Source organism: Tupaia chinensis, unplaced genomic scaffold (genome assembly GCF_000334495.1).
Source record: "Tupaia chinensis unplaced genomic scaffold, TupChi_1.0 Scaffold000484_1, whole genome shotgun sequence".
Classification (NCBI taxonomy): Eukaryota; Metazoa; Chordata; class Mammalia; order Scandentia; family Tupaiidae; genus Tupaia; species Tupaia belangeri.
Genome location: NW_006159996.1, coordinates 197,077 through 219,090, shown reverse-complemented (window position 1 = coordinate 219,090; position 22,014 = coordinate 197,077). Strand labels below are relative to the sequence as shown.

Sequence of the window (22,014 nt, the reverse complement as noted above, 5' to 3'; positions counted from 1 at the left end):
ATTTAACTTTATTTATTTTAATTTGACCAGAGAATGACAAAGACAGAGAGAAAATGAGAAAGCAAGCCTCCAGGTCCAGGACTGGAACCACTGTCAGCCACGTGGGAGTCTAGCACCGTTAACCACCACGCTACCTGCCGGCACCTATCCTTTTCTCCATTTAATGACCAGGAATTGCTATGTCAGGGCTCTGAGGGTAATAAGGAACACCCCGTTTTTACTGGTCAGATGAATCATGTCTAGGCAAAGAAAGTTTTACAGGGCTTTGTAGAAAGAGAAAGGTACTTTGGGGGTACCCATATTTAGCTTGAATTCCCAGTTCTACTATTTCTTGATTGTAAGCCCTTTAACCTCTTTGAGTGTCTTCTTTCCCATTAATAAAAAATGTTGAGCATTCTGATTTTTTTAAAGAGGTTTTTGCTATAGGGTGCGTGCGCTCACCAGACAGACAGACAGAGACAGAGAGACAGAAAGCGAGAAATCCCCCCCCAGGGGGGATGGCCACTCTGCAATCCCTTCTCCTCCATTCTCCTCTCGGGATCTTGGGCACGCACACTCACGCACCCGGCGTGAGTTTTAAGCCACAGGATCCGGGATGCGAACCATGGTCGACTAGGTGGGAGTCCAGTGACATAGCCATTACGCTAACTGCTGGTCCCGAGCGTTCTGATTTGAGGAGATTAAAAGTAGGTAAAATGTATACACTGCACCTGGCACACATAAAATAAGATATTCAGTGGTAAAGCAGAAACAGAACTGCAAGTGAGTTTGTTATTTTTAAAATTCTTGGTCATCGTCAAAAATGTGCACAATACATATTTATAAAGGGGGTGACTTACAGGTGGCCCATTTCGCATAAAATTTCAAAGGACTATTTATTGCTTAAGACATTAGGCCTCTCCCAAACTGAGTCGTAACAGCCTGATGTATTTTTACCCTCACGCTCTCTAGTTTCCTTCTGAGGCTCCTTCCACTAGAAACAAACGAGACTATTGGCACATCAGAGAAGTCCTAGCTTGAAAGCAAAATCAGCCAGCAGGTATCTCCTTTAGATGTCTCTCACTTGGGCAGAGGGACACAGGCAAAAGACAAACACAAACACAAAAACGCCTAGGAGGTCTGCGGCAGGAAACGCCAGGGGCGGGGATAACAGAAGAGGAGAGAGGCGGGGCTGACAGCCCGAGTGCGGAGAGGCGGGCGAGTCGGCTGCCGGCCCTTCTGGCAGGCTGCGATTGGGTAAGACGGCAGGTGACGTAATACCCGCGCGCTCGGCGTCCAGCGGTCGCCGCTGCGTTTGCGCGAGGGAAGCTGGTTCGCCGCTGCGGCCGCCTGGAATTGTGGGGGTTGTGTCTGCTCCTCGGCTGCCTTGAGGGAAGCCGAAGGTAGGGGCGGTGAGGGCCGCCCGGTCCTGGAGCTGGGTGGGGGGACTGCCTGGGCCTTCGCCCGCCAGCGACCTTGGCGCCTTCGCAGCAGTGTTCCGGGGTCCCTACACATCCCCGCCCCCCGCCCCGGGGTCCCCATTGTGGGACATCCAAGTGGGTCCTGGGCTCTCAGCCAAGAGCAGCCTCTACGTTTCTCACTCATAAGGTCCCCAGTAGCCCCTTCAACACCAGGAGATGAAGCAGTGGGAGTCTGAGGCTGACTTTTGGCTCAGCATGTTTTAGTTTCCTTCCTTTTTTTCCTTCTCTCGGTCTCAGTTCTACATCTGTCCAAAGAGGGGGTGGATTAGGTGTTGATTTCTGAGACAGCTCCAGTACTGACATTCTGGTTCTGACCAGGGCATCCGAGTCTCTTCACCGTATGGAATTGCACCTGTCTCCTTGTATTACTATTTCCACTCTATCGCACGTTTTCCTTGGCTCTGGCAGATGTAAGACTTGCCTTTGACGTAGAGGTTACAGACTTTGGTGTGTCTTAGATCACCTAGAAGGTTTGTGCATAATCCCTATTTTCCATTCCCGGGGATTTCAGATAAAGTGGTGCCTGGGCACCTGCAGTCCCTACCTTAGGTGGTTCTCATTCCGGTGATCTTGGAATCCCCGCTTCCAGAATCACTGCTTCAGGAGGCGGGATCACTCGTGTCCCTGGAATCGGCTCCAGGTGGGAAAAGCCAGGAATCATGAAATACCCAACATCTGAGGAGCCAATGGGGCTTCCTTTGTGCTTGTAGGAACTAGCAGGTCCTTTGAGCCTTAAAAAAAATGTGTGTATGTATATGCACACACACATATATATTGTAGATATAGGTATTGGTGACCCATATGTAAGATCAGTTTTCTAATATTTTTAAATGTCTGGTTTGATTCAAGGCCAGCTGGCTTTCCAACCTCAAAAAACAAAACAAAACAAAAAAACAACGAAAAAAAACCACATCAAGCAGCTCAGAGGGATGAGGAGGTTATATGAACCCAGACTAGGTAGGCTAGAAGAAGAAACTCATGTGTTTATAAACAGTAATAGTGTTTTGTCAGTGTGAACGATGTTTTGTGTAATGCTATTAGAACCGATGTTTACATAACATGGGTCAAAACTTGGTCTGTGGTTTCAGTTGAGATCATAGCCCATAGGTATTTAAGATAGTGTTGTCACACCAGATTTATTTTAACCTTTCAGATGTTAAGTGAATTTAATCTGCCGATTAATACATGTGGTGTTCTGATGAAATTGGCAATAGAAAAGACTGCTTCCATTTTACAAGTGATGAGAATGAAGAATATGTTAGTGATGTGGCAGGAATAAGAAGTTGCCTGGTGTTTTGATTTCCACTTTCTTTTCCTTCCCTACTGTTTTCCGAAGGCTAACTATTGGGTCGTGGGGAAAGTCATGATGCAGTTTTGCATAGAAAAGCAGAAAAATACATCATGACTTTCCTGACAACCTAATATTAACTTGCTTCTCTGCAGCAGCCGATTTTGAGTCCTGGTGCGTTTCATTGGCAGAAAAAACAGGCCAGTTAAATGAAACTGAAAAGTAACAAAATGGATTAAAAAAATAACAAACATGTCAGAATTTAATTCTCCCAAATGACTGTTGTTCTCTTTTAGAGTGGTATGTGTAGGTACGTGTGGGCAGTGGGGATTGAGAGTGGTGTCACCTAAGTGAAATGGCCACTGTTCAAAGTACTTTTGAAAATCCACCTTTGGAAGTGGTTTCATAGTTGTTGTTGTTGTTGTTGTTTTTTGCGATAGGGCACGTGCACTTGCCAGAGAGAGAGAGAGAAACAGCAAGAAATAATCACCCTCAGGAGGGATAGCCATATTGCAGTCTCTTCTCCATTCTCACACATGTGCCTGGCGTGAGTTTTAAGCTGCCGGGTCTGGGACTTGAACTGTAGTTAACTATGCAGGAGTCCAGCGACTTTTAGCATAACCATTATGCTATCTGCTGGTCCCACAGAGACTTTTTTTTTTTTTAAAGTTTATTCATGAAAGAGAGTGGGCTTCACACACACAGAAAGAGAGACAGGGACCCTCAACAGGGCCTGATCACACCATTAACTCCTTTCCACAGCCCTCCAGCTCATCAGGATCCTGGCAAGTGCAAACCTGGCATGTTTTCAGGTCAACTCAGGTTCTGAACCTGCAGTTGGCCATGTGGCTCCTAGCCCTTCTGTTCAGTGTGCTGTTGCCTATGCCACTGAGATTGGTCCTCAGATATTTTTGAACCATGTGAGAAATCAGTTTCATTAATACATGATACCATACCATACCATATTTATATATATATATAAATATATATACTCCCAATGGCACGGCTAAACAAGCTTGTCATCTGATTTGGTTCAGATGAGTTAGTTAGCAGTTCTTTTCAAGTGGAAATGCTGGATTTTTGAAGTTTGGCAAGCATGAGTTTTGATTCTGAGTCTACCACTGATTAGTCATATGACCTTGGACAAGTTACTTTACTTAGGCTCAGTTTTCCACTGCATAAAAATGGGGGACCAGCAGTTGGCGTAATGGCTGTGTTGCTCCCATGTAGTCGACCACAGTTTAAGTCCTGGACCCAGTGGATTAAACTCTCACCAAGTGCTTATGCATGTGTGCCCAAGATCCTGAGAAGGAGAATGGAGGAGAAGTGATTGCAGCGTGGCCATCCCCCCTGGGGAGTGATTTCTCACATTCTGTCTCTGAAAAAAAAAAAAAAAAAAAAAAAGGAATAATACTCCACAAAGCATATTACTGCCTCAGTGAGGTAGTACACATGAAAGCCCTTGGGACAGAGAATGCAAAAAGTGTTTGTTTTCACCCTCAAAGAATGAAGGTTTACTATTAATGACAGTGTTTAGAAAAACATAATAATCTCTAAAGACAAATTGGACCTTTTTCCAAATAGGTAGATACCTTCCAATTCTCTTTTTTCATGTATAGGTGGATTCATACTCTCACCTGCTCATCCTACCTCTTGTCTTTTTCTTCATTTTCTGTCTTTTTCTAAGTGAAGCTATGTTACAGAGACTGTCTGCCAGTCTCTTCATGTAAGCCTCTTTTCAGGAGAGCTAATCTGAACATTCTTTCAATGCTAGTCCCTTGGTCATGTATTCCTGTTTTTTTTTTTTTTTTTTTTTTTTTCTGGGGCCCCAGCTGGTGCTTAGATCACGCTCTGTAGCACAGGCCTCTCTAACTTGTGGATTTGGTGTCAATTTGGAGACCTGTCCTTGTGGAGCTAATCTTTTCTCTTTCTGAGCTAGGATGAATACTTTATCCTTCTTTGAATCAGCCTTAAGCTGCAGGCCTTAGTCTTCTACAGTGGAGAGCTTCATATTTTAATTATATGTTGTCTAAAGAGGGAATATCTTACCCTTTTCTTCATTTACTTTTCATGAAGGATTTCACTGCTGAAAAGAGGAGGAAGAGAAGAGCCTATTGTCATTCAGGTGAGGTTTTGGGTAACCCCTGATTCCTAGCATCAACAGTAACTTTGTCAGTGGTCAAAAACCTTGTAAAAGATTCAAGCTATTCAGGCACATGTGAAGAATCTCATGGAGGTTTCTTGACTTGTGTGGAGTTACACCTTGTATTCTTATTTGTGCACTTTTCTACCCTTGAGCCAGTGAGAATCCAGTAGCAACAGAACAGTGTTCAGCGCATAATGTAGTTCCTTCAGGTGGCACCAGGCAGCTCATAGACAAAAGGTGTGGTTGTGCTGCCTAGCTATGTCTGCCCTCGTCCCAATACAGCACTTGACTTTGCTGTTGTTAAGGAAATGGCATAGTCAGTGAATGAGTAACATTTTATGCCAAGACCTTAGTGGAGGTCAGGGATAGAGAGCTCTGAGAATACAGCCGAGTAAATATAAAATGCCATTCCTGTCTCAGGAAAGCTGCTCAAGAAGGGCTATGAATTCTTCATGACAACTACTATGTTTCTTGGTGTCACCTCACATGCAAAATGAAAATACCTTCATCAGCTTCTCCCTTGAGAAGAGTAAACAGCCATTCCAGTTTGCTCAGGACAGAGGGATTTCCCAGATGTGGTACTTTCAGTGCCCTAACTTAGGCAAATCAGGTCACCCTGCCTGTAACCATTATGCAGATAATGAATGTGAGCCCTTTGGGTTCGTCTAATCAAGTTGTTTCTCAATCTTTTGTTCATTAGCATGTTTTAAGACATTCTCCCAATTGTCTAGTTCCCCATGGATTTTTTTATATTTTTTTTATTTGCTATAGGGTATGTGTGCTCATCAGAGAGAGAGAGGGAGAAAGTTAGAAAGCAAGCAAGCAAGCAAACCAGGTCTAGGACTTGAACCATGGTCGGCCATGCGGGAGTCCAACACCTCAACCATCATGCCACTTGCTGGCCCTGCATGGCTTTTTAAAAAAAGAATAATTTATTTAATATAGTTAATTAATTAATTTAAAAAATAATTATTTATTTATTTTAATTTGACCAGAGAGGGACAGAGTAAGAGATAGAGAGGAGAGAGGGAAAGTGAGAAAGCAAGCTACCAGGTCTAGGACTCAAAATGCGGTAGGCCATGTGGGAGTCTAGTGGCCTAACCAACACGCCACCTGCTGGCCCATCGTTATTATTTTTATATTTGCTATAGGGCACATACACTCACCAGAAAGAGAGAGTGAGTGAGCAAGTGAGAAAGCAAGCTGCCAGGTCCAGGACTTCCACGATCAGCCATGTGGAAGTCTAGCACCCAAAACACCATGCCACCTGCTGGGTCTCCCCATAGATTTTAATACCATAGATACACTGTATCTGTTTATATATGTGGTCTTTTGCATGGCCACAAACTATTGTAATGTCTAAGATTCTTCTCCCCTAAGAATCAACTGTTACCCCTCTGGGGTGATATTGTACTCATTGGAAATACATCATCTTATCCTGTATTTTTTCTCTAATATGTTCACCAAGGCTTGCTTTTTTTTTTTTTTTTTTTTTTTTAGGTTTTTTTCACTATAGGGCATGTGCGCTCGCCAGACAGACAGAGAGAGACAGAGAGACAGAAAGCGAGAAATCACCCCCCAGGGGGGATGGTCACTTTGCAATTCCTTCTCCTCCATTCTCCTCTCGGGATCTTGGGCACGCACGCACACGCGCCCAGTGTGAGTTTGAAGCCACCAGGTCCAGGATGCGAACCGCGGTTGACTACATGAGAGTCCAGCGACATAGCCATTACACTAACTGCTGGTTCCCTTTATTTTTTTTTTAAAGAGGTTTTTGCTGTAGGGCACGTGCGCTCGCCAGACAGACAGAGACAGAGAGACAGAAAGCGAGAAATCACCCCCCCAGGGGGGATGGCCACGCCACAACCCCTTCTCCTCCCGGATCTTGGGCGCGCACACACACACGCCCGCTGTGAGTTTCAGCCACCGGGTCTGGGACGTGAACCACGGTTGACTACGTGGGAGTCCAGCGACATAGCCATTACGCTAACTGCTGGTCCCACCAAGGCTTGCTTTTGATCTAGAAGATATAACTGTTACCACAAGCTTTTCCAGTACTTCAAATACTAAAGTAAACTAAGTACAAGTAGAACATGATCTCATCTAGTCCTTACATCAGCCTTATAAGATAGTTGGCATTATTTTTCATTTTACAGATGAAGAAACAGGCTCAGTGAGGTTGAGTAATTTGACCAAGATTAAAAAGTTTGTTTCAAGGCAGCCAGTGGTATGGTGATTGAGACAGCTGGATCCCACATGGCCAACTGTGTGGTTTGAGTCCTGGACCTGGTGGCCTGATAAACACTATAGGTGCATGTGGATGCATGCCCAACATCCTGAGAGGAGAATGGAGGAGAAAGGATTGGGGCATGGCCGTCCTTCTGTACCTCCCTACCCCAGGGGTGTGCTTTCTCACTTCTCTTTCTGTCTTGGTCTCTGGTGAGAGCATATGCTCTATAGCAGCAACAACAACAGTTTGGTGCAGCGATGATTTAAATACAGCCTTGACTCCAAAGTTCTTTCCATTGCACTGTGATTCCTCTCTCCCCACTCTGAGTCTGAAGTCATCAGGACATTTGGCCAGTCAATTCAATTTACTTTTCTGGAGGTCTTACTAGGCAACAGGCCCAATGGAAGATGAAAGTTCCTGCTATTGAGCTCACTGAGTTTTTTCAAGGGTGTGATCACCTTAGGGTAGTGCTCTTGTTATCCACTCCTTTTGTGCTTCTTGTGAGAGGACTGGTTGTTTGTAAAGGTAGTCATTAACGAATTAAGGGACATGGCTTTTAGGAGGGTCAAAACTGAATTTGTCTCTACTAGTTCTATTTTCCAACCTGCTGAGCTGTTTGTAATCCATGAGCATGTTGCCTACAGGGTATAATCAAAAAGATGAAGCAATCTTGGTATACTCCTTAGCCATTAGATGTTTGTAAACACAAGTATTAGTAAAAACGGTATTTCTTCTTTTCTAGTTGATGCCCCTAGTAATTCAGCTCAGAAATTGTTTGTTCCTTTCTTAAGTTATTCTAGATTGTTTGCCTCTAAGCCTTATGCTGTTAAGAGTTAGAGAGAAATAGAGGGTGGAGGTGGGAGAGGTCATTTCTACCTTGACTCCTCTAAAGAGAATGGAGTTGGCTTATTCTTTGCTATTTTAATTTTTTTCAAGCCTCTGACTTTTTCAGTGGTTTCAGTGGTTCTGTTTACCATCTGCTGCTTCTTTGATGCCTCCTGGGCCTTTCATTTTCAATTCTGAGCCTGCTGTCCAGGTGTTCCCAAACTGGACATTGGAACATTTGGGTAGAGTCTGATGTTTAGTCCATGTCACAGAAATGTGGTGTGGGAGGGGTATATTTCTGAGGTCTGATTGCTGGCTATGTGTGACTGAGGACTTTCTTGATTATGCCTTTTAATTACCAGTTATTATCATTACAGGCAGAGGAACATTATAATAGTCAATTAATCTCCCCTTCTGGTCACTTCTCTGTTAGTAGTTTGCCCCTTCCGTCTTGTGAGGGGTAAGAGTTCCAGAAACTTGCAGAGGAATCTAAGGTGCATCCCCTTGGGAAGGAAGGCTGATGCCACTGGACATTTTCTTTTATTTGCCAGCAGTGTGTGTGCACACATCAGAGAAAAGCAGAGAGACACAGAGAGAAATCCTTGATTGGATGTGGTCATACTGCAGTACCTTCTCCATGTCTCTATTCCATCAGGATTTTGGACATGTAGACACATGCCTAGTGTGTTTTTCAAGCTGCTGGGGCTAGGATTTGAACCACCTGGTTGGCCATGTGGGATCTGGCTCTGTTAACCAACAAACCATAGGGCCAGCCTACCAGTGGACTTTTGAATGGGCATTTCTTCACCTCTGGGGATAGTCTTATGCTTAAATGCCTCTAATTTCTGTGAGGCTCCTAAGGGGGCAGGAGGCATCTGATCAACCTCTAGAAAATCAGTAGATTTCAGGTAAGCGGAAGTAACATGAAGGACAGTTGATAGAGACAACGTTGGTTGGTCACACTTTGAGCCTAGTGGATAGTAGGTATTGGAAGCTTAAGGTCCAGCTTCTAAGCAGGATATTTAAGTTTATAGATTTTGTGCTTACATTCTCTCCAATCTAGTACTCGTGGGAGTTGAATTTGACTGTATATGTGAATTAAAGTATCCATTCTTGGGCCCAGATGCTAAAGTTCTAAAATCATGGTGTTTTGGGGCTAGAAGAGACCATCCTATGTCTTTATTTTCTTGCAAACACCAGGGCCAGGTCTGGTTCAGCCCAAAGGGATGGTTCCTGGTTCCTTTGGTAAGTAAAGAGTTAGAAGATACCCATCTGGTTCTGTCACTGCCCAGTGCCTTAATTTTGCATTTGATGGGTTCTCCTCCCTCTCCAAGGTTTGGCCACAGGGTGTGTGCTCGCTGGAAGGAGACAGAGAGAGGGAAAGAAGTGTGAAGTCACCCCTCGGGGAGGAGGGGTGAGATGGCCACTCTGCAGTCCCTTCTCCACTCTCCTCCTGGGACTTTGGGCATGCATGTACACATACCTGGTGTGATTTTCAAGCTGCCAGTTCTGGGGTTTGAGCTGTGGTCATCCATATGGGAGTCCAGTGCCTCAACCATCATGCCACCTGGAGCCTCAGAGAAGTTAAGTGGGCCACATACCTTTTTTTTGGGAGAGGTTTTTGCTATAAGGTGCGTGCGCTCGCCAAACAGACAAACAGAGACAGAAAGCGAGAAATCACCCCCCAGGGGATGTGGCCACGCCGCAATCCCTTCTCTTCCATTCTCCTCTCAGGATCTTGGGCACGCAAGCACACACGCCCGGCATGAGTTTAAGCCACCGGGTCTGGGACTCGAACCACGGTCAACTATGTGGGAGTCCAGCGACATAGCCATTACGCTAACTGCTGGTCCCAAGGGCCACATACCTTTTTTATGGCTGTCCACATATTAGTGAGACTTTAAATAGTGTTAATGAGAGCTGGGACACAAGTCAGAAGGCCCACAGAGGGTGACTATAGAAGTTATTAGAATTGTATAAAGCATTTTGAAGAGCAAGATACTGCTAGCTGATGGCATAAAGGTTAAGGTAGCTGGATTCCACATGGCTGACTGCATGGTTTGGGTCCTGGACCTGAAAGCCTGAAAACATGCTGGGCATATATGTATGCATGTTCAAAATCCTGAAGAAGTGGAGGAGAAGGGATTGTGGTGTGGTCATGCCTCTTGGGGTGATTTATCACTTTCCCTCTCTCTTTCTCTGTCTCCTATGATTGCACATGCCCTATAGCAAAAACAAAATGAAACAAAACAAAACACACAAACATGGAAAATAAATATTAAAAAAAAAATCCAGTGGAAGAGAAGGCCCTACCTCCACTGACTGCTTTGTTCATTGTCTTATAACCCTCACTTTTAAGGGTTTTCGCTGACATGCTATTTTTTCTTTTGTTCATGTTGAAAAGTATTCCTCTTGTTCCTACCTTGGAGGAATTAGATTTGGAGTCTTCCTCTGTATTAAAAATGGAGAAGTATTGCTTAGACCAGACTGCTGTGTTTTCTGCAGAGTACGAGGCCAAATGCACAGTAGACCTTATCTGTGACTCAAGCAAACCTTTTATCCACTTTTAAAAGAAAAAAAGGAATGAATGTATTTTCATATGTATTAATGTATTTTCATATGTCAGGATGGTTTAACCCAAGTGAGTCTGGAGTCAGGACTGCTATCTACTTGCTAGCTGTGGGATCACCAGTAAGTTACTTATTTTCTCTAAGCCCGATCTGTAGAATGGGAATGGTAATACCTATTTTTAGAGCTATCTGAAGAACTAATTGAGAGAAAATAGATGTACAGTGCTTATTTTGGTACAGTATGAATTCTCTGTATTATCATCATTAGCATGTAACAGTAATAGCTGTTTCTAGTTCCTGACCTAAGATTTGATACAAGGATAGGTTAAGCTCACCAAGCAAGTTTTTTTTGTTTGTTTGTTTTTGTTTTTTTTTTTTGGTCATTGGGTGCGTGTATTTGCCAGAAAGGGAATGTGAGAAATCACCCCATCACCCCTGAGGTAGGATGGCCACACCACAATTCCTTCAATCCTTTCTCCTCCAGTCTCTTGGGACTTGGGGCATGCACCCATAAATGCACCTGGCATGATTTTCAAGTCCTTGGATCTGATACTTGAACTGGACCATAGGCCGTTGGGAATCCCCAGCACCTTAATCCCCCAGGTCCCTAGCTGGACTCACAAACCAAGTTTTATCTTAACTATCACATTGTTTGAATTCTTTGTTGGTTGACTTATTAACTCATATCGGCAGTTACAACTAGCTCATGCTGAATAACTAAAAGTTGTGAATAGGAAGGAACTAGAAGCTTCCCTGCCTATTTCTTCCTTTTTGGAGTCAGTTCTCACAAACTAGCAGGTTTTGTTTCCTGGACAGTGTCTGACATGGGGATTTTATTGGAGTAGGGCTGACTGGTTCAGAGCCTGGCTGGGTCTCTCTGACAGTGCATTCTCCTTGTCTCTTGCTTTCTGCTCTCCAGCCAGACACAAAGCCATTAGCTTATTAAGGGAACTTTGACTCCTGTCACGGTTTTCCTCTGATTTGTATGCTCATTTCTGGTCCTTGTGCAAGGTCAGGAAGGTACAGTCAAATAAACTGACCCAGCTTTTGTGCTCAAGTTAACTGTTTCACCCTTCCAGATGTACAGCATTTTTGATGTAGCAGTGAGAGTGGGGAAAACCCCCTGGAAGCACTCCTATTATATTGATCTGAAGCCTATTAAAAAAAAAATTCAAACAGCTTGTAAAGTAAAAAGTCACTATTTTTGGGGAAGGGCAGTCTGAATTGGTAAAATAATGGGAATTAACAGTGTTTTCAAGGGAATGCTGTTGTCTTAAAATTTTTTGGTGAGCCTCTACAATTTCTTTTTCTACCCTTCCCTCCTCTTTTTTATATATTCATTTTATGGTTGAGGGACACACAGAGAGAGACAGAGATACAGCCTCTCCCACAGGGTCCTGATGCCTAATCAGCCCCTAGCCTCAGCCAGCCGGGATCAGGGGCACACACATGCTGGTGTATGCAGGAGTTTTATGAACCCAAACTAGCAACTTTACCTGTGGGTCTACCTGTATTTAGCTATTGTGTCCCCATCTGGCCCCCGTAGTACCTTTATTACCTAGTCTTATTGCTTCCCTTATTTCCAAATACTGAGCTCTTGAGTTATTACAGAAGCCTCTTCCTACTTCCTACTTCAGGTTCTCCTAGACATTATACACTGCCACTTTGGGTCTTCCGATACACAGTGCGGATCAGAGAACACTTCTGCTTGGAAACTCTCAGTGGCACCACTGGCTACTGAATAAATTCCAAATGTATCTCAAGTTGTCTCGGTGTTCCAAACCTATCACAGTGTATTCCTATGCTACCACTTTAACTATATCCTGTATCATCCCCCACATGTGCCCTGGCTCCTTATAAACTGTTCCATGTATTACAGGACTGTAAGCATTGCCTCATGTTTGTGTCTTGGCCAGTTCTCTCACCTAGAGAACTCTGATCTTAGTGCCACCTTCTTCAGTAAGACTTGCTTGGTTCCTCCTCATCTGTATTCTCACTGCAACACCTCGATTATAGAATTCAGCATACCTTGTTCTGGTTAGTTGTTTGTCTCTTATTATATGAGCTTCTCAACATGGTTTTTCTTTATTATATGTCCCCAGCATAATGCTGAGTGTAATATGGACAGACTATAGATGGTTTTGTTGAATTAATGGATACATGTAAAACTCAGAAATGATAACAGTTCTGTTGAAATCTCACTTTTCCTCTAAAGCAGTCTTTTTAAATACAGTGCTAAACTTTTATTATTATTATTTTTAATTGCTAGAGGGCATGTGTGTTCACCAGAGAATGATGGTGTTAGGGGTGAACAGAAAGCACCCCCCTGTGGGATTGTTGTTACCTCACAATCTCTATCCTCCATTTCTCTGGCTTGTTGGGATTTTGAGTACACAGGCACACATGCCCAAATGTTTTTCAAGTCATTGGGGCTGGGATTTGAACCATGTGGTTGGTCATGTGGGATCAGACTCCCTTAACTACTAGGCAACTAGAACCCTGAAGCAGTTCTTGATCCACAGTTGCAGAAAGTGCAGCATACTCCACTCCCAGAGCTCTTTGTAGCAGTCTGATTCCTTTATTTATTTTTTAGAGGTTTTTGCCTTAGGGCACATACGCTTACCAGGGGAAGAGAGAGAGACAGAGACAGAGATGGAGACAGAGACAGAGACAGAGACGGAGACAGAGACAGAGACAGATAGGCAGGCAGACACAGTGAGAGGAAAAGTGAGAAATGTCCTCTTGGGGTGGGATGCTGCAATATCTTCTGTTCTCTTCCAGAGATCTTGGGCACACATGCACACATACCTGGCATGATCCCCAAGCCACTGGGTATAAGACTCGAACCGCAGTCTGTCATGTGGGAGTCCAGCAACATAATCACTATGCTATCTGATGGTTCCCAGTTTGATTTCTTTTCTGCTCTCAGCTGGTTTAGAAATTCCCAAAGAGAGCTCAGTCTCTGTTGTATAGCTGGTAGTATATTGAACTGCAGTGCTGGGAGCTACATGGCTGGCTGTGGGTTTAGATCCTCAGTCCAGTCAACTTGAAGCATGCTGGGCTTGCTCATTCATAACCAGGATCCTGATAAGCTGTAGGACTTGGGGAGAAAGGGATTGTGGTGCAACCAGATCCTTTTGAGGGTACTTCTCTTCCACCATCCCCCACAGTGCATGTGCTCCTTATCATGAATAAGATAAATGAATTAAAAAAAAAAAAGAGAGCCAGTCCTGTGGCCTTGTGGTTAAAGGAGTACTGTATGACTGTGTTTTGAATCCTGGCATTGGCAGCTTGAAAAACATTCTGGATGTGTATATACATGTCCCAAATCCCAACAGGATGGGGAAATGGAGGAAAAGGGGTTGCAGTGTGATTACACCCCAACAAGGAGGGTTTTCTCCCCTTCCTTTCTCTCTCTCTCTGTCTCTGATGAGTGCCTCTGACAATTAAAAAAATGTTTTTAGTAAAGGAAATTTCTGGAGGAAAGAAATTACATCCCTAATTCCTCTTTATGTACCTAGTCCCTAGCACAGTTCCTGGCACGTAGAGGGTATTCAGTAAATGCTTGTGAATACAAGAATTCTGCCATTTGGGCAGGTGATATGCATGTCATTTGCTCATCCTCTTTTGTCACTGGCTTGGGGATCTCCAACTCAGATATTTTTGGGCTAAGTAGGAAGTGGTTAGTGTGAGGCAACAGGAGACGGTGGGCTTGTGTCAAATAAGAGAGCTCATGTGCTCCGTGAGAGGCAGGTGGTACTGAATAGGCTTTTTGTTGTCATGGATGAGTCTGACTCTAGTGGCCTTATATTAGAAGAGAAACCAGAGAATCCAGACCTTTTGTGAAATCCCCAGGTACTACCAAGGCACATCATAGAGACTGAGATTCCACACATTTAAGTTCCTCGTAAAAGAATAAAGGGAATGGAGTTGGAAATCTTTTGAGGGAGTTTGGGTGGAAGCCTAGCTTTGGTCATGTCCTGTAATTTTCTTTAAAAATGTATATGTCAGAGGGCATCTGACATGATACAGAGAGATGCAAGGAAAGAGAGAAAGATGGAAGGGAAGGGGAGGGAAAGGAAGAGAAGAGAAGGAAAGAAAGAGAAGGGAAGAGAGAGAGTGGATAAAATGTCTCCAAAATAGGGTGTGGTCATATCACAATCCCTTCTTCATTTTACCATTTTACCATCCTGTCTGAATTTTGAGTAAACATGCTCACATACCTGGTGTGTTTTTCAAGCTACCAGGTCCTGGATTTGAACCGTGGTCAGCCATGTGGTATCCAGCTGTCTCATCCTGTAGGCCAGGTGAATTTTTTATTTTAAGAGCAATTTTTTGCAGGGCCAGCAGATGTCGTAGCAGTTACGTAGCTGGACTCCCACATTGCCGATTGCAGTTTGAATCCCAGACCTGGTGACTTGAAAATTACGCTGAGCACATGTGTGTATGTGCCCAAGATTCCAGGAAGAGAATGGAGGAGAAGGGATTGCACCATGGCCATCCCCCTGGGGGGTGATTTTTCGCTTTCCAAACTGTCTCTGTTTCTCTCTCTCACCAACAAGTATATGTACCCTAAGACAAAAACCTCTTTAAAGAAAAAAAAAATTTTTTTTTGCTATAGGGCATGTGCACTTGCCAGAGAGGTAGAGAATGGCAGAGAGACAGAAAGTGAGAAATCATCCCTCCTGGGGGGATAGCCATACCACAATCGAGTCTCCTGCATTCTCCTCCCAGGACTTTGGGCATGCACGCATACGTGCCTGGTGTGAGTTTTCAGCCACTGGGTCCCAGTCTTAAACTGTGGTCACCTGCCTGGGAGTCCAGTGATGTAACCATTACTCCATTTGCTGGTCCCCTGTCTTGTTATTTTTTAAGAGTCATGACTCAGTCTCTTGGGTTCAGTCCTGTAGAACATCATCTATGGTCTGGGCGTTATCCTCCCTTGTATTACTGGTCATGAAAAGCTGTATTTGTCTCTAGAGTCATCCAAGGACTTCTGTGACAAAAAGACTTTTTTCCTTTTTTCCTAATGTCCACTTAGGCGGATTTGATAGTCACTCTTGCTTCTTGCTATTTCAGAGGGCCTGGGGTCCAGCTGGCACAGCATAAGATCCCAGAGACCACCCCTGTTAATGACATCTGAGAAAGAGCTCTGGGTGAACAAATCAATTGAAAGGGAAATATATTGTATAAAATCATTGCTTAAATGTGGTCAGCCAAGGGGCAAAGCAGTATAGTGGCCAGAAGGAAGTCTGTGCCTCCATGGAACCTTAGTTAGGTTCATTCTTTTCATCATCCCTAAGTGCCTGTGGCCATGCTTACTAGCTTAGTCTGAGAGGTTGCCACTAGTGGTATCCCCACCCGAGGCATGGAAACTAGCTGATTGGAATATCATTGACGGAATACAGTTGTTGTGTCTGGTGAGGGGCTCTGGTGGTTAAAGAATGGGGAGGGGAAGGAGACTCCTTTTCACTGTACACCTTTGTGTACCTTTTCAAATTTGAACCATTTGCATGTATTTTTCAGTGTACCTGGGCAGACCTGTGTGTGGTCTTCTCTTCAAATTTCACTCTGTCCTCACTTTATTGGCAGTGTGTTTCCTCTGTGAACACCTGGATCCATTTAGTATAGATGCCTCTCAGAAGTGACAACTTTGCCTGTCTGCTCCCCAAAAGTGTGTTAGGGCTTCTCACCCTAGGGGCCTTTGGAGTAATAATCAGATGTAAAGTATGTTTAACCTTTTACTGTTTTCAGATTTTACTGTTTACTGTTTTGAAGGAAGTCTGAATACACTAATTTATCTGATCCTTACCACATTCCATTTTTTAGTGGGAAAAATGAGGTTAGGAGAGTGTAAATGATTCATTCAGGGTCATACAGCTGGTCTGGATAAAGCTGTGACTAGTCTGGGTCACTTTATCACATATTCATGCCTGTTACCCTTATTTCTTATGGCAATGAGGCAGTCCTTCCTTTTTTGAATATTGTGGGTTTTCAGAACTGTTTCAGTGAGGGCAGAAATGAGGATTGGAGGAGTGTTGCTTCCTAACTCCTTAGATTTGAGTCCTTTCCTCTTAAGGATACTCAGCTACAGAGGCCTGTCTTCTCTGGACAAAATTAGTTAACTGGAACTTTGGCTTGTTGGTCTCATGAATTTCACGTGCCTGGGACAGCCTTCTGGAACTTAAACTTGGGTGAACTAGTAGTAGGTTTCTCCATTTTCTGGATGGGGTAAACAGGGCTCACTGGGGCAATACCTTCAGGAGAGTTTGAATTGACAGTTTGATTTTCTATTCTTTGCTGAGAAATATTGCTGCTATTAGGCAGAGGGCTTTGTTTCTAGGTTACAAATCTTTTTAGCAAAGAAGTAAGTGTGGAATAGAATTAGAAGGACTTGTGTAGTCCTTGGATATAATTTAATGCTCCACATCCCAGAGACGGTAAACATTGTAAAGCGTGCAAGATGGGTTTGGATTAATATCCTGACAACATATGGCTTGGCATGTAGGGCCTTCCTTGGAGACCTTCATCACCATACACAGCTTGCCTTTGCCGGGTGGCCCCCTCCCACAGGTCTTCCCAGCAGCTGTTGTGCACCTGGGTGAATCATCAGCTTCCCTAAGCTTCGGGAAGGAAAAAAACCATTTTAACTGGTGGAAGCCCTCATACAGGAGGCGAAATAAACAGACAACCCTGACAGACAGTGTGTCGTAGTCCTACTTAGCTTCCCCTGAGTATGTTCAGGGTATTCACCTTCGTTACCAATTCGGGCTCATCTTCACCTCTGATTTCTTCAGAATACAACATTGAAAATCGCTTTGTCCTTTCTACTCTTCTGCCCATGACATCATGGGGTGTGGAAGGTCTTTGGAAGCTCCAGGGTGGTAGCAAACACCATAGAGAGAATGCTCATTTAATTCTAAGCACCAAGCAGAAGTCCTTTACTTTTGACCTCTACTATTCCTGCTTAAGTCAGAATTTAAAGCCTTCAAAGAGAATTCTGTGTGTGACTGACACAGCTCAGAGCGGGGGAAACTCCTTTGTAATCTCTGAAGAGAACTCTGAAGAGAGGTAGAAAGCATACAGAGGTAATACTTGTTTTTTCTTTTTTTTTGAGAGAGAATTTTGCTATAAGGCATGTATGCTTGCCAGAGAGACAGAGACAGAGACAGAGAGACATCACCCCCTAGGGGAAATGGCCACTACCCAATCCTTTCTCCTTTGTTTTCCTCTCAGGATCATGGGGATACACGCACACGTGCTTGTTACGTTTTAAGCCTCCAGGTCTTGGACTTGAGCTTGGGAGTCCAGCGCCTTAACCATTATACCACCTGCTGGCCCCTCTTTCTTTCTTTCTTTCTTTTTTTTTTTTTTAAATTTACTATAGGGCATGTGCACTCCCAGAGAGAGAAAAGGAAAGAAAAAAAGCACCTCCCTCCCCCGAAATTGGCCACACTTACGGTCTCTTCTACTCCATTCTCTGCTTGGGATTTTAGGCACACATGTACATGTATCTGGCGTGTTTTTCAAACCACTGCATCTGGGACTAAAACCATGAAGTTGACCATATGGGATCCAGCTGCTTAACTGCCACACCATTAGCTTGAATTTTTTTCCTTCCCCAGCCCTGACCTGTGCTGTGCCATGCCAAAGACAATTGTCTTTTCAACTGATCACTTAGGCAGGGCCTCTCTAGTTGGCAGCTTTTGCAGACACATAAATTCAGCTATTTCACTCAGATTCAAGTTCTACTGGGGTACTATCTCAGGCACATGAAATTAATAAAAGGCCATCGAGCCTCAGTTCTACTTAACTAACTCTAAGAAATATGTCTACCACGTTGATTTGTGTGTGTCTACCACATTCTCTCCTCTGTGGGAAAATTTAGCTGGGAAGTCAGCTCAACTCGAGGAAATCAAGGTGTATGGGTTATAGTATCACACACACCCATATTTAAACCACGTACTATCTGCGAGACTTCAGAGGGTTTATTTAACCTCTCTGCTCCTATTGGATCTGTAAAACTCCCTGGATATATACATGTAAGACCTCAGTAATGTTTTGTCCTATTGTTCCTCTCTCCTTCCTTTTCCTTCTTTCTCTTCTCCCATGCTGTCCTTCTAAGGCTGTATCTGTAATACTGACCAGAATATACTTGTCAGTCCGCTAGGGCACCAGATGTTGGAGAGAGACTCATTTGTGTTCTTTGTCCTTTTTATGCATTCTTTGCAGACCATTGCACTTTTGTTATCACAGGTTGCAGTAGAAACAACTAGATTCTAACCCAAAGATTTTTTTCCTGGTTACCACTGAACACCTACTATGTGCCAGGTCCTGCTTGGCCATGAGACTATAGTGGTGAATGAAACATTCCTCTCCAAACTCCCTCCTTAGAAGGGCTACTTCTGCAGATGGCTGGTCTTGTCCATTTTCTGTTGTTTCATATTAATTTCCTCCTGAGAGGGCAATCTTCTCTCTAGACCTAAGGGATAGTGCTTCTTTGTGCTGCATGGGCCTTGCCTGCTGGCTCGCCTGCTCTCAAGTGATGAGAGCAGTGTGCTGAAGCTGAAGGAGAAAGCCCCACGGGCTACAACTGCCTCAGCCACACATGTCCCAGGAGCCTGCACTTGGCACTCCTGAATGTTCCTTTTCTCCTTGCACACAGATTATAGTGTTCTCTGGTAATTTAAATTCAAATAACCTTCCACCCCACTCTCCTCCTTAAAAAAAAAAAAACAAAAAAAACCAAAGCCCTTGTATTACAGGGTAGAGAACAAAACAGGCCAACCCTGGTCTCCTGGCAGGCTTTGTTTTACCGTGTGTGTTTTTTATGTAGCCTCGCTATGGGTTGCCTTTAATAGGACTAATGTGTAATTCAGGAATATTTATATTCTGCAGTCAGAGACTCTCACATCTTTACCTCGCTTGTCATAAATAGTGTGACAGGTAGGTTCAAGGGCTTTAGCTGACAGGAAGTGGGGCTTACTTCTCTGTATTGGGCTCCAGATTTTATCCTGGCCCCTAGTGGGCCCTGCATAAAGAATGCCCAGCAGCCAGGTTGATGATTTCTCAGCTTCCAAATAGCAGCCTGAAGATAACCCCCTACTCCCTCTTCTTTTCCCTTTTGCCAACTTTGCCATCAGTTGCCAAAAAAGTGTGTGGGGGGAAGCAGGCAGAATCGCTCTCTGGAAACCATTTATTTGAGAACTCCCAGTAGAGAAATGCATTTTTTTCTCCTTCTCTTGCTGTGGTATATGACATTGTGATTTGGTACTGCATGTTCCTCTGCAGTATTGAGACCTGATTCTGTGACTCCTCCAGCCCTGTAGGAGTTTTTTAACAATAAATTGCTTACTGGGTGGTGTTCCCCTCGAATTCCATCATCTTCCCAGTAGGGTGGGGAAGTGTTTCAGCAGTTAGGGACCTAGTAGAGCCTCTGTTTCTGGCACTGTGACCACAGAGGGCTTGGTTGGTGAGCCCAGGTGAGCCATGTTTCCCACTGCTGCTGGAGTTGGGCATTTTCTACAGTTGGATTTAGCATTGAATCACACTAGAGCCTTGGTTGGAAAGGAGAGAGTACCGCATAATTATTGCTTATGTACCAGTTAAACCTATCAGCCAACAGATGTCAAGTGCAGGAAAAAAGTGCAATAATGTTATTAAAATGGCATAATAGTTATCATTATAATAATCAGCTGGCATAGCTTTTGATAAAGGCAGATCTTAAAATGAGTGCAGGGGGAAGGGTTAACCTTGAGCTACATACAGCACAATGAATGGGTGCTAACCTTGTAGGAGATGTAGTGTAGATATAGATAATTCAGATACGGAGCTGCTACCCTTTCTTCATAACTGGAGGAGCTATGGAGACTTTAGCAGGAGTAGCTGCCTTGCAGGTACTGCCTCTCTGATGGGTTGATGGAGCACACCATCCTTTAATTTAAGATACTCTGGACTGCAGTATTACCATCTTAGTGCTTGGCAGCAGTGGGTGCTGCAAAAGCCAGAGACTTCATCCCTTTGGGCTCATTTGGGCTTTTCGGGAAATCCAGCCTTGTTACCATGGCTACAGGTGATGAACTCTGCTCCTAACAGCAAATTGTACTCCACACCTAGGAAGTGATAGTGCATGTCAGTTTTGTACATACTGGTTGTGGTGGGTTGTGTTCATGGACGACAGGCTTTTACTTCCAGAGAACTTGCAGGGAGCTTCACTCCCAGTGCCAGTTAGGAAGGTGGTGATGAAGGGGAGAGGATCAGAGTGGCGCTCATAGATGACCTGCAAGGGCAGCATTGGGGTAGGAGAAAAGACTCTGCATTCAAGCAGACTTGGGTTTGACTCCCGAACTTACTATTTGATAGCTATTGGTCACATTGCTTAATCTTGCTGAGCATCAGTTACCTGTACATTTATGTGCTCATCGAGTTCTCATTTGTTTTTCACTAATAGCCCTGTCTATAAGCACCTGTCACTATGTCTGGCACTACGTTGTGCTCAGTAAATACTTCTGCCTCTCCTTAGCTCACCCCTGGCCACCTATCCTAAAGAATAGAAAGGCAGGGACAAAATCCTGCTTCTGTAGGGAGGAATTTTGGTCTCAATTACAGCTTTATGTGAACTTCAAGCACCGATGTTGCTTCTCTGAGCCATGATGTGTAGATATCCTCTGAAGCTGCTTCATCAGGGGAGACTTTGATATTTAATGTTTGGGTACATCTCTGCTTTATTCAAGGAGTAAAAGATAGGGTTTAATATCTCTTCAGGGAACAGTATACCTGCTTCTGCCTCAGAATCCTGTAACTTTGCCTTCCTCCTCTTTTTTTTCGGGTGGGTCACTTGGGAGCATCTACCCTGGGGATCACTCATTTCTTGCAGCGGCTCCTGGTTGTTTAGCTCAGTGTCTTACTGGGTAAAGGTTTTTGTGTTTCTCTCTATCTAGGCCTTTGCTGTGGACTTTTATTTTGGAAGCCTAGAACACTCAGAGAAGGTGATGTCTTTTTAGACTATTTTTGGCTGTAGGCCAGTTTATTACTATGGCTACCACCTGTCTGAAGAATGATGGGACACAGAAAAATAACTTTTGTAAGAAATTTGGGAAATAGGAAAGGAGAAGTTTGGTTTAAGGTCACATAGAAAAACAGTCAAAGTAGGACTAATAAATCTTATAAATTGTTTTTGTTCTGTGAGTTCAAGAAAGAGAGAAAGAGAGACAAAGATACAGCACCATGATGGTCTTGATGTTGTGATTCACCGCCAGCCAGCACAGATCATGGAAATGTGTGAGTCCAGCACACTCCGGGTGACTCCCTGAACATGAACCAGCAACTTTCCCATGTGGGTCTTTCTCACAGCGTTGTGTTTTACTGCTGAGCCACTATCAGGCCTCTAAGTAGAACTATTTGATTTGGACAGAGCTTCATTTCTCTCTCTCTCTTTTTTTTTTTTTTTTTTTTAAGTTTTTTTTTTTAGGTCAAAAACCGCCTATAGACATTCT

At 43.9% G+C, this 22,014-nt stretch overlaps 1 protein-coding gene across 2 annotated transcripts in view; it reads left to right on the top strand.

Moving 5' to 3' along the window:
* Positions 1 to 1,266: 1,266 nt before the first annotated feature.
* LOC102484648 (nucleotide exchange factor SIL1) overlaps positions 1,267 to 22,014 on the top strand; it is a gene marked incomplete at its 3' end in the record, with an annotated part of 195,496 nt that continues 174,748 nt past the window's right edge. For both annotated transcript variants that reach the window (XM_014590816.2, XM_014590815.2), the window contains 1 exon segment: positions 1,267 to 1,382.